Raw genomic sequence first — 12,010 nt, forward strand, 5'->3', positions numbered from 1 at the left:
TCTTCTCTTGTTGATAAGGTGGCTGTTGAAAACCCTGAGGATTTTGTGGCTTTTGATTCCCTTGACCATCCTAGGAGAAATTTGGGTGGTTCCTCCAACCTGCATTATAAGTATTATTGTATGGGTTATTTGGAGATTAGAAGTTATTGTTACTCATATAGTTGACTTGTTCTTCTTCAATTGTAGGATTGAAGGATTGGTATTTTGTATGCACAGCTCCGCCACTTAAGTCACACCTCATTACTGGATGTACCTGCGTAGAACCAAGTAAACCATCAATCTTTTTATTGAGAAGTTCTACCTGATTAGAGAGCATGGTGACTGAATCGATGTTATAAAATCCGGCTGATTTCGTTGGCTTTGCCCTCATAACTTGCCAATGATAGTTATTCGGTGACATCTCCTCTATAAATTCATAGGCATCTTCCAGTGTTTTATTGTTGATGGTTTCGCCAGCAGCTGTGTCAACCATTTGCCGAGTCGAGGGATTCAGGCCATTGTGGAATGTTTGTACTTGAAGCCAAAGCGGTAACCCATGGTGAGGGCACCTTCGCAATAAGTCCTTGTATCTCTCCCATGCATCGTAAAGTGTTTCTAAATCCATCTACACAAAAGAAGAGATATCATTACGTAATTTAGCCATTTTAGCCAGCGAAAAATATTTTAGTAAAAATTTCTCGGTCATTTGTTCCCAAATAGTGATAGACCCTCGTGGTAACGAGTTCAACCACTGTTTAGCTTTGTTTCTCAGTGAAAAGGGAAACAACCAAAGATGTATGGCATCATCAGAAATGCCATTGATTTTAAATGTATCACAAAATTCCAAAAAGTTCGCTAAGTGAGCGTTAGGATCTTCATCCTGCAAACCATCAAACTGAACAAACTGCTGTATCATATGAATAGTGTTAGGTTTTAATTCAAAAGTATTTGCAGCTACAGGAGGTCTAACTATGCTATATCTAGTTCCTGTTAAAGAAGGTTTAGCATAATCATACATAGTACGTGGAGCAGGATTTTGATTAGCCGCAATTGCAGGAGGTAGCTGATTGCCTTGGTTTTCAACCATCTCGTCGGTTGGGGGTTGAGTATCGTCTTCTCGCTCGTTCTCCGTGTATCGTAAGCTATGCCTTATTTCTCTTTGATTTCTACGAACTGTGCGATCGATTTCTTCGTCAAAAAGTAATAGTCCTAGCGTGTTTCTTCTAGTCATAAACTATAAAAACCTGCCAAAAGAAAAATAAGTAAATTAATAACTAATAATAATAAACTAAAATTAAATTGCAAGGAAAATAAATGGCTAAAGTAATAAAAATTTAGCGTTCCTAATATTTTGATTCCCCGGCAACGATGCCAAAAACTTGATCGTGTGATTCGTAACAAGTAATAAATATTTATAATGAAGGTCAAACCTAGACTAACTATTATCACAACGAAAAGGAAAGTGCACCTATCGAACAATAGTATAGTAATGGCAAGATCGGGATATCGTATCTAAGGAACCCAAAAGTACTAGTAATAACTATCTCTTTATTATCTAGCCTAAGAATAAAAGGGTTTGTTTATTAAACTAATTATCTAAACTAATTAACTAATTTAATTAAAGCAAAGAGAAAATTTGGAAAAAGACTTGAAGAAAAGCAATTGATAAAGACGACACCCAAGGAGGAATCAACCTAGATTTCACTTGTTATCTGACACTGAACCAGATGGTTTATTCACTTGACTTGATGCGTGAGATTCCCTAACCTATGTTATTATCCCTTTCGAGACTAATAACGTCTAACCCTCAGTTGAATTAATCGAAATTTCTTTCTTAATTAAAACTCCTAGGGAAGCAGTAAATCACTCTATGGACTCTCATATTAGGTTTCACCCTAATCCGGCAAAATCTCGTAACCTATTTCTACGCATTCGATCAACACTGCTTAATTATGCCAAATCTACTCTAAGGCAGGATCTATTCGTCCTCTGCATAAGCACATCAAATCATGAATTAATACCCGGAATATTAACTCAAGCATTAAGAACACATAATTAAGAACAAATCAAGTATTTATCATACAGTTTAGATAATAATAACAAGATCCATCATAGGTTTTATCCCCCTTAGGTATCTAAGGGGTTTAGTTCATAATAAAATAAGAATACATCTCAAAAGTATAAAAATAACAAAACATGAAGAAAACTCTAAAACCCCTGAAGGAATTCTGAGAGAGATCTTTAGTCTTAGAGTAGCTCCGGCTTTTAGGATGGATCGTCTGGCTTCCTTCAAATAATTCCTGGCGTGTGGTTCTGTATTCCAGAAAATTTCTGGAAGAGGCCTCCTTTCTAGGTCATACTTAGGGTGTTTATATAGGCTTTGGATTGACTTTCTTCCTCCTTAAGTACCCTTTTCCAAGTAAAATACAACTCTTTGAAAAAGGGACACGCCCGTGTGCCACGACCGAGTGACTTGTTTGCCAGGTCGTGTTCGATCTGTTAAATTGCACACAGCCGTGTGGGTCAATGGCCAGGCCGTGTGAATCTTGAGAGCCTTGGTCGACACCCTCGAAGGACACAGGTGTGTGAGTAGCCCGTGTGGCAAGGCTTAAGCCGTGTGAACTTCTCAATTTGGTCCGTTTTGTCCCTTTTTAGCTTGTTTTTGGCTCCTTTTGACTGTTGGTGCTATCCTGCGTACAAAACATGAAACAACCGGATTAAGAGCACCAAAATCCACAAATCTGGAAGTAAACATCCATAAATATGCTAAGTATTGGGGGTAAAACTATGTATAATTTGGCGTTTATCAATACACGGGTACCTTACCATTGCCATGACTTGTCATGGTCTTACGTGGTATCCTTTTGAAACTTACCATTGCCATGTCTCGACATGGTCTTACATGGTATCCTTGCCTTATGAACTCACCAATGACATGCCTTGGCATGGTCTTACATGGAACCTTTGCCTTATAGTAACTTATCAATGCCATGTCTTGACATGGTCTTACATGGTATCCTTGCCTTAGAAACCTTACCAATTGCCATGCCTTGGCATGGTCTTACATGGTATACTTAAACCCTAATGTCATGACATTTGTATCCTACACATTCCTTGTGACAGCCCAAAATTGACCCTAGTCGGGAAGTGGTTTCGGGACCGCTAAACCGAGTCACTGAAATGTTTGAATGTAATATTTATTGTCTAGAATATGTAATTATGAATGTGTGAAAATTTCAAGTTCCGATTTAGCCGATTGCATGTGAATTCAGTTAGTAGGACTTGTGTGACACTTTTGAAAAGTGAAAGGCTAATCTATAAGGACCTAATAGTGCATGTAGTCAAAGGGGAGGACTTGCATGTCAAATCCCCCCCCAAGTTGTAGTGGCCGGCCATGACAAGGAATCATGGGCTAAACATGTCATGAAACATGTTTTGTTGGTGCATTAGGGAGAAACAATAAACAAATAAGTATGGGTAATAAAGAAAGAAAAAAAAAATGTGTGTGTGAGTGAAACCCCCATTGCCGTGCATTGTGGAAGAGAAAAGAAAAAATTGTTCATCCATCTTTTCATTCTCTCTTGACCGAAAATACTAGAGGAAGGAAGGAATTTTGCTTCATGTTTGTTTTGGAAGAGGATTAGGAAGAGGTTGGCTATACTTGCATCAAGATTAAGGTATGTTTGAGGTTGTGCCATGAGATTCATGCATGTTTTAGTTGCTAGCTTGATGTTCTTGGTAGCCCATGGTTCAAATCTTTGCTATGTCATGGGAATGAAATTCGCCAAAGTAAATGTGGTGTTAATGCCATTGCATGCTAAATATCAAGCTTGATAATGATACATGTGATGGGGATTGAGGACTCTTAGATTTTCTTTTAGCATTTTGAATGAGATACTAAGTTCTTTGTTTAATCATGACCAAAATTATGGTGTTGTGATGTATTCGCCATGGTACATCCATAAGTGTGATTTATGCTCATTGCATGGAAAGTAAGATTTGTGTATTGAAATTTTGTTCATGTTTAGTTACAATCAACTTGAGATTCGGCTCTAGCATATATATATGTATATATGTTTGCACACGATGTATTGGTATGACATATATGCTATTTCAAGGTGTATATTTGCTTGTGATGATGTCTCGATTATGAAGTAAATGAGAGATGTGTATTGAGCTACGATATGTAATGCGTTAGTAGTAAAATGTATGCTGTTTTGTGTGGTATTAAGTGTATAATTGGCCTCAACATGGACATGTATATTCGCCACATGAGGGAAATTGGTGTGCATGCATTCGGTTAGAGGCAAGCATATTGATGCCTATTCTTGGCTTAGAAAATTCGCTAAGAGGAATATTAACTAATGTGTTGAGTTCGATTCATGATTTCGTACATATGCGACTTTGATGCCTAATGAGTATATATATTGGCTAAGTATCTTGAATTCCTCTTCGATGCTCAAATGATAAAACCAATTTATTTGTTAAATTAAGCTCAAGAGCAAAGGGAGCTAAATCCGATAAGGGAAGGAAAAAGTCATCGAATAGCCGTCGAAATCGTTCGACCACGTCCGAGGTAAGTTCTTGAGTAATAGAGCTTAAATTTGAATTGATTAGATCATGTTTAAAGCAAATTAAAATCATGCTCTTTGTGTGTGGCTATTGAGCCGAAATTTCAAGTGTAAAAAGTGCCTTGTGTTTGAGTTTTGCTATTGAAAATGAAATACTGAATGTGTCATAATTTATTGATAATTGTGCTCGGTTATTGAATGATGTCGGGCTAAGTCCCGAAGGCTTTGTGCTAAGTGACTATATCCGGACTAGGATCCGAAGGCATTCGTATGAGTTAATAAACCGGGCTAAGCCGAAGGCATTGTGCAAGTTACTAAACCGGGTTAAGTCCGAAGGCATTCGTATGAAGTCGCTATAACCGGGCTTCGTCCGAAGGCATTTGAGCGAGTCGTTATATCCGGTTAAATTCAAGGTACGTGATTCTAGAATAAGCGATCTTGCTGTAAAATTTCAGTTAATGCGCTTGAAAAAATTCCAGCAATGAGGTATGTTCATATGAGCTTGAATTAGTTGATTCCCTTCGAATAATATTCGCTCAGTCGAGTAACGAGTTTCCGGTATTTGACTAAGGTGATCCCTTATGTATGAACATAGGGGTTGGAATGTGAAATGAGTATGATATTGAGAATTTGTGCATATGAAATTATCCGTTAGCTTTATGAATGCTATGCTTTTGTTGTGCTGGAATTTCTTGCTCAAACTTACTAAGCATAAATTGCTTACTCTGTTTTCTTTGTTTCTCTGTTTTATAGATTTTGCTCGTTAGCTATCGGATTCGGGATCATTGAAGTCGAAGTCATCCACACTATCAAAGCCTCCATTTTGGTATAATTTTGGTTGAACTTTGAAATGGCATGTATAGGACTACCCTTTGGTTGAAGGTCATGTACCTTTCGGTTTTGTGTAAACTTGGATAGCCATGCGAAAATGGCTTATATACGTTTTTTTGTATAGTACTATAATCGTTTGTATGTCGATCATTATGAGGTATGGAATTGTTTTGAAACGATTAGCCATTGGAATGGTTAATCATGATCACACTTTGTGCTATGTATGCAAAAAGGGGCAATTGAATCATGGAAATCATGAAATAGGTAAAGCCTACCTTAAAGACAGATGCTGACTGCAGCAGTGATGTGGATGTGAAAAATCACTAAAAATAGTAGGAATGGTATTAAATAGTGAATAAATTATGTAAATGAACCTTGATGAGCCTACTTTCATATGGAAGAAACGAAACGGTCATAGGAGTTACATGTTAAGAGATATTAAAGTACTCGTGAAACAGGGCCAGAACGGTTTCTGGATCCCCTGTTCCGACTTTGGAAATTCATTGTAAATTAACCAGAGATAATTAGGAGTCATTCAATATATGTATAGATTCCTCTCTGAGTCTAGTTTCTATAGAAACAAACGACATCAGTATTAAAGCCCTGTACTAGAAGATATTCAATTCGTAATGCACAAAGGTCGGTGTAGTCCAACCCTGGGATAGGGGAGACTTTAACTAATAAACTGTACCAATTGGCTCGACCAAAAATTCTAGAAAAAAATATGTAGATGGACATATGAGTCTAGTTTCAGCGAAAAATTACGAAACAAATTTTTGAGCTCTGAAACTCAAGATATGATTTTTAAGGAGACAGTGATGCAATAACCAGCTTGTCTGGAAATTTCTAAATGGACTGTGAAAATAGTTAAGTCTGTGTGCACCTTGTGTTCGATTCCGGTAACGGACTCGGGTACGGGGTGTTACATTCCTAAGGTTCAACCGGGACTTTTTGAAATTACTTCTCCGTCAATTCATGCTTGAGTATTCGTTGAATAATTTCATAAAATAAATATACACATGCTGGAAATTAACAACATTAACATAAAATAATATAATATTGCATTTATTTACTGCAAACTTACCTCGAAACAAAATACGATCAACTATATCGATTTAGTCCACTATCTTTTTCTTTCCCCTGTCTAACTTCGGATTTCATTTTTCTTGATCTATAATAACAAATTTATCTTATTTAATACTCACATTTATTAAAACAGTCCTTGACTCAATCTTTGGAAAAATTACACTTTTGCCTCTAAACTTTTACATATTTACACTTTTTCCCCAAGGCTCAAAAATTAAACTTCATCCTAGTTTCTTATGTTTTATGACATGCTGATCATTTTTCCTTTCTATGGAAACATCAAATTCTCACTCTAACATGTACTTATGAACATTAGGTATTTTTACCGATTATGTCGTTTTACTCGTTTTCACGTAAATTTGCTTAGCAAAAGTTGTTTAACACAATTTCAAGCTTCATAGTCTACCATAAAACATCAAAATAAACACATTTCACCTATGGGTATTTTTCCAAATATAAACCCTAGTTTAAATTATTGCTAGAATAAGCTTAATCAAGTTACCAGGACTCCAAAAACGTAAAGAATATAAAAAAACAGGGCTTGGAATCACTTACTATGGAGCTTGGAAGCTTGAAACAAACCCTAGCTATGGAGCACGCTTGACATTCGGCCTAAGGAAGAAGATGAGCACATTTTTTCCATCTTTTTCCCTTTTTAATTCTTTTATTTGACACTTTACTAAAATGCCCTTCATTAAATTTTTTAGTTATTTCTACCTATGTATATCCATTTTTGTCCATAAAAATATAATGGCCTAATTACCATTTAAGGACCTCTACTTTAATTATGCACTTCAATTTAATCCCTTAGCATTTAGAACTCATATTTATCAACTTTTTCAATTAAGCCCTAATATGCAAATCGGACATGCAATCACTGAAATTTATTATCGGTATTCTAACACATGCATCTAATCACTCGGTAAATCATAAAATTAATCACAGTAAACTTTTCTATCTCAAATTCATGATTTCGCAACCACTGTTCTGTTTAAGCCCTATTTTAAGATGTTACATATATAGGGAGACAAGGAGGGTGAGAGAAGGAGAAATAAAGTGATGAGCAAGAAAGGGTCACTAAGAGGGAAGAATAGAGATTAATACGATGTCCCAAACTATTTTCGTGTTTGTAACCCTCTTGATGCTTACTATCTTTGAATTCCATGCATGTTCCAAGCCTCAGAACGTTACAAGCCGAAAAATCCTATATGACCTAAATATCCTCATGTGTGAATGGACATTATACTAAACATACGCATAAATGACTATTTGTATTCTCCTTGGATAATCAAAGTACTTGTATGATTTATTAATGGACTCTTACAGGTGAGGCCCTTAGTACTTGTATATTTTGTAACATATTGAACATAGATATTTGAGATCAAAAGTTGTTAGTTAGCATGAACTGCCTAAGTCATTTGCTCCAAAGACAATACTTGTATCATATTTGTTCAAGGGTTTGACCTATCTAATTCGTTGTAGCAGATTAAACTAGTTTTCACATTTAAGGAGCTTAAATACAAGCATTTTCATTATGTTTTAGTTTAGTTTTCATAGTTTTATTTACATTTAATAAAATATGCAAATTGAGTCTTTTATTCACCTTAGGGTTCGAATGAGGCCTAAGGGTGAGCTAACACACTTTGTGAGTGTGTAGGAGACCAATAGAAGGTGCACTAAATGACATTGGTCGCTATGTCGCAACACGGATGATTCAATGTCACAACACAGGGAGCAGAATGGAGAAAACTCAAGATTGCCTTTGATGTCGTGACATAGACTGAGGGTGTTGCGACATACCCCTAAAGATAGCTGCAAAGAAGTGTATTGATTGCTATGTCGCAACACAGGACCTGAAGGCTTCAGGTGACCATCGTCCTTAACTTTAGGTTAGTTGATGTTCCCAAGCTTAAAGTTTGATTGTGTACACGAAGTATGGGCATTTTGGTATGCACAATCAAACTTTATAGCCTATTTATAGCCTTCAAGTGACCGTCGTCCTTAAACCTAGGTTAGTTGATGTTCCCAAGCTTAAAGTTTTATGTTCATAATAGGTGACAAATGATCCTATTTATAGCCTTCAGGTGACCGTCGTCCTTAACCCTAGGTTAGTTGATGTTCCCGAGCTTAAAGTTTGATTGTGTACACGAAGCATGGGCATTTTGGTATGCACAATCAAACTTTAAGCTCGAGAACATCAACTAACCTAGGGTTAAGGATGACGGTCACCTGAAGGCTATAAATAGGATCATTTGTCACCTGTTATGAACATCATTCCTTTAGCCTAGATTCTTTCTTTAAAATTTAGTTTAGTTTTCTTTCATTCTTAAGTTTTAGATTTCTTTTATTTGTTCTTGTTGATTTTAAGAGATCTAAATTGTGGAAGCATTATAACTCTTTAGATTTGAGCTTAATTTCAATACAATCAGCTCTTTCATTTACTTTATCTTGTCGATTTTATTAGCAAGCTTTCTCTTTATATTAATTTCATATTATCTATGAAAGCCATGAGGAACTAATCCCTCTGTGGGGGATTAGCAAGTAAAGGTATGATCTATTAATTATTTTATAGGGTTTCTTAATGGATCAACTATTTGGGAAAGGAAGAACGTGAAACAAACCTTGGGCCTAACAACCCTAGGAAGTCATCAATGTGGGAATTAACCCAAAATTGGTATTGCCCATTCATGAACACCTTTACCCCAAGGCACTCTGGACTATGAGGTCAGAAGATAAGTAGCTCTTGCTGACTCGTTATGTTAGTAAAAGATCAGAAGATCCTACTAGGGTAGCGACTAGTTGATTGATGAGAAACCCGAAGCAACAATTGATGGGGATTATTGAAGCAAGCTAATCATCCATTATATAAATTTGATTTACTCTACTCTTCTATCTCCTGAATTTATTTTATTTTATTATTCTAAAAACTTTAAAAACCCTTCTTTTATGTTCTCATACTATAATTTATTTAATGTACTATTTAGATCATTTAGTGTTTAGGTTAGAATTGATATAACGCTCGCCTCCCTTGGGTACGATCCTTGGAGTACTCACCTACTTTGTTGTAAAACTATACTACAACTCGACCCGTATACTTGCGGATACTGCCTTGTTGTTCTATATTTTATTGCAGTATTCATACTTTGGAGGTTAGTATTCCAGTTCCTGGTATTTCTTAAGGGTTTCCTCATTAGATTGACAATGACTATCCAACTTAGCCTCGTAGTGTTGTTGTTGGGATTGGAGTTGATCATTCAACAATGACTCATTCTTCTCTAATAGCTTAACCTTATACCTCAATTGCTTGCACTTGTCTTCTATATCCTTGTTCTTCAATTTCAAAAGCGAGATGCATGGATCGACGTCTTCAACCTCCCTCTAAAGAATTTTTTCCCTGCTATATTACTACTTAATTGTCTTAGACTTTAACTCAATTGGCTTCTTTAAATCGACAACTATGGCCAAGTCAACCCAAAATTCAGTTGAATATGGAGGTTCATAAGCCATCTTTTGGTTTAATTACACAAGGTCCTTGAAGAGTTGAAGAAAAAAGAGATTTTCCCGAAGATTTGCTGGTGACCGAGTCTTAGTCTTGAGTTGTTGTGGCACTCAAATTGACAAAGAATCAAGAAAAATCAGCCATATTTCCTCAATTCATGGCCAGCCATCCTTGGAAGGAGTTTGAAAGATGGACACTCCTATTTTTAGTAAACCAGCTCCCATGCCTCACCTATAAATAAGAGCCCCTTTCTCACTTTTTCAATCATCCCTCATCTCTCACTCATTCATCATTCTCTCCTGTCTCAACTCTCTTAGCCCTCACACCTATCATCATCTTAGCATAAATATTTTGAGCAAATTAGCCTCTTCAAGAACCCTTGGTCGGTCACCTCGGAGAGCCATCAGCAAATGAGCAAAGCGAAGGAACGAAGGAGCCCTCATCAGTCAGAGTCTTAGGTGATAGCCACTCTTAATTGGGTTTAATCTTTCTTACTTTAATTTAATTCAAGGATGTTTTCTATGTGTTCTTTGTTCTTGTTTACAACAATGATAGCTTAATTTTATTTAAGCTAGGATGATTGCTTTGATTTAATAATAATTATTTGATTCATGCTTATAATATTTGTGCCTCAATTGATCATGTTTTCAATTAAAATCAAGTATGTATTTTGTTCATACGTGATTGAAATGAACCTAAATTAGCTGAGCGATCCTAACAGACGACGGCTAATGGACGTATAATTGAAATGTGCATGTTCAATTTAGATCCTAACCCGATTAAATTGCAAGTTGCATAACAACCCTAACCAGGCTCTGTTATCTGCATAGTTTTTAGATTTGTGTGATTAAACTTTTTCAAACCTAACGCGTCCCTGTTACCTCACACGAATACTAAGAAACCCTTAGTAAATAAGGATCAGTAAAATACGTATTTAGTAAGTAAAGGATTCCGAAAGGACCTAACGTGGTTTCCAAACTCATGAAAGATTGAGTTGCCATGGAATGTTTTTCCGAATATTGATAAGCATGTTGATAATAATTTGGAGTTTAATTAAAGTAATTGTCCTAGCTTATTATGTTATAATTGTTGCTTATTGTGTTAATTCTGCTAAAATCTATCTCATTCATGTAGTTTGCATACTTAGGATAAATTGCATTAGGGATATTGCATTTAGTTTCATATACTTAATTTTTCATCACTTCTTAATTATATTGTTTTTATTTATCAAATTGTTAATACACTTTTACAAATTAAGTGACTTAGCACAAATACAATCCCTGTGGAGACGATAACTCGATACTTACTTATAACTTGATAACCACTATGTACACTTACACAAACCCGAGCATTACAAGTTTTTGGCACCGTTGTCGGGGATTGTCAACTATTGCCATAGTCATTTTTTGTGAAATTACTTATTTTCAATTTGGTTATTTCTAACAGTGCTAACTTATTCTTTTTAATTTTGTAATTTTCTTTCCATGTGTTTATAAGCATAGATCGGATTATTGATTTACTCCCAGTAGACCCTAAAATTGAGCTAACCTTTAGACAAAGAAGACGTGAACAAATAGCTCAGTGACAGAACGAGATGGACCTTGGAAATCAAAGTCAAGACCAAGGTAATGAAGCTGAACATCTATGAAATCCTATCCTCATTGCCGATGATAAGGATCGATGCATTAGACAATTTGCTGTGCCACTTTTCAATGAGTTATATCCAGGAATTAGAAGGCCAGTTATTGAGGCAATCCAAATCGAATTGAAGCCGGTTATGTTTCAAATGCTACAAACGGTGGGCCAATTTAGTGGTATGCCCACGGAAGATCCACATCTCCACCTTTGATTGTTTTTTGAGGTGAGTGACTCATTCAAGATAGCTGGTGTGACTGAAGATGCACTGAGGCTGAAGTTGTTTCCGTACTCATTGCGAGATCGAGCACGAGCATGGCTCAATTCATTGCCACCAAGTTCTATATTTACATGGGAAGAATTAGCAGAGAGATTTTTGGTTAAGTATTTCCTGCCTAGAAAAAATGCT

At 36.1% G+C, this 12,010-nt stretch overlaps 1 non-coding gene across 1 annotated transcript; it reads left to right on the forward strand.

Annotated features, from left to right (window-relative positions):
• The first annotated feature begins 530 nt into the window (after positions 1–530).
• On the forward strand, positions 531–637 carry LOC128294252 (small nucleolar RNA R71). The gene has a single exon (XR_008284566.1). It is a non-coding gene; the product is annotated as a small nucleolar RNA R71 (small nucleolar RNA).
• The last annotated feature ends 11,373 nt before the right edge of the window (positions 638–12,010 follow it).

The sequence above is a fragment of the Gossypium arboreum genome, chromosome 6 (genome assembly GCF_025698485.1).
Source record: "Gossypium arboreum isolate Shixiya-1 chromosome 6, ASM2569848v2, whole genome shotgun sequence".
Taxonomy (NCBI): Eukaryota; Viridiplantae; Streptophyta; class Magnoliopsida; order Malvales; family Malvaceae; genus Gossypium; species Gossypium arboreum.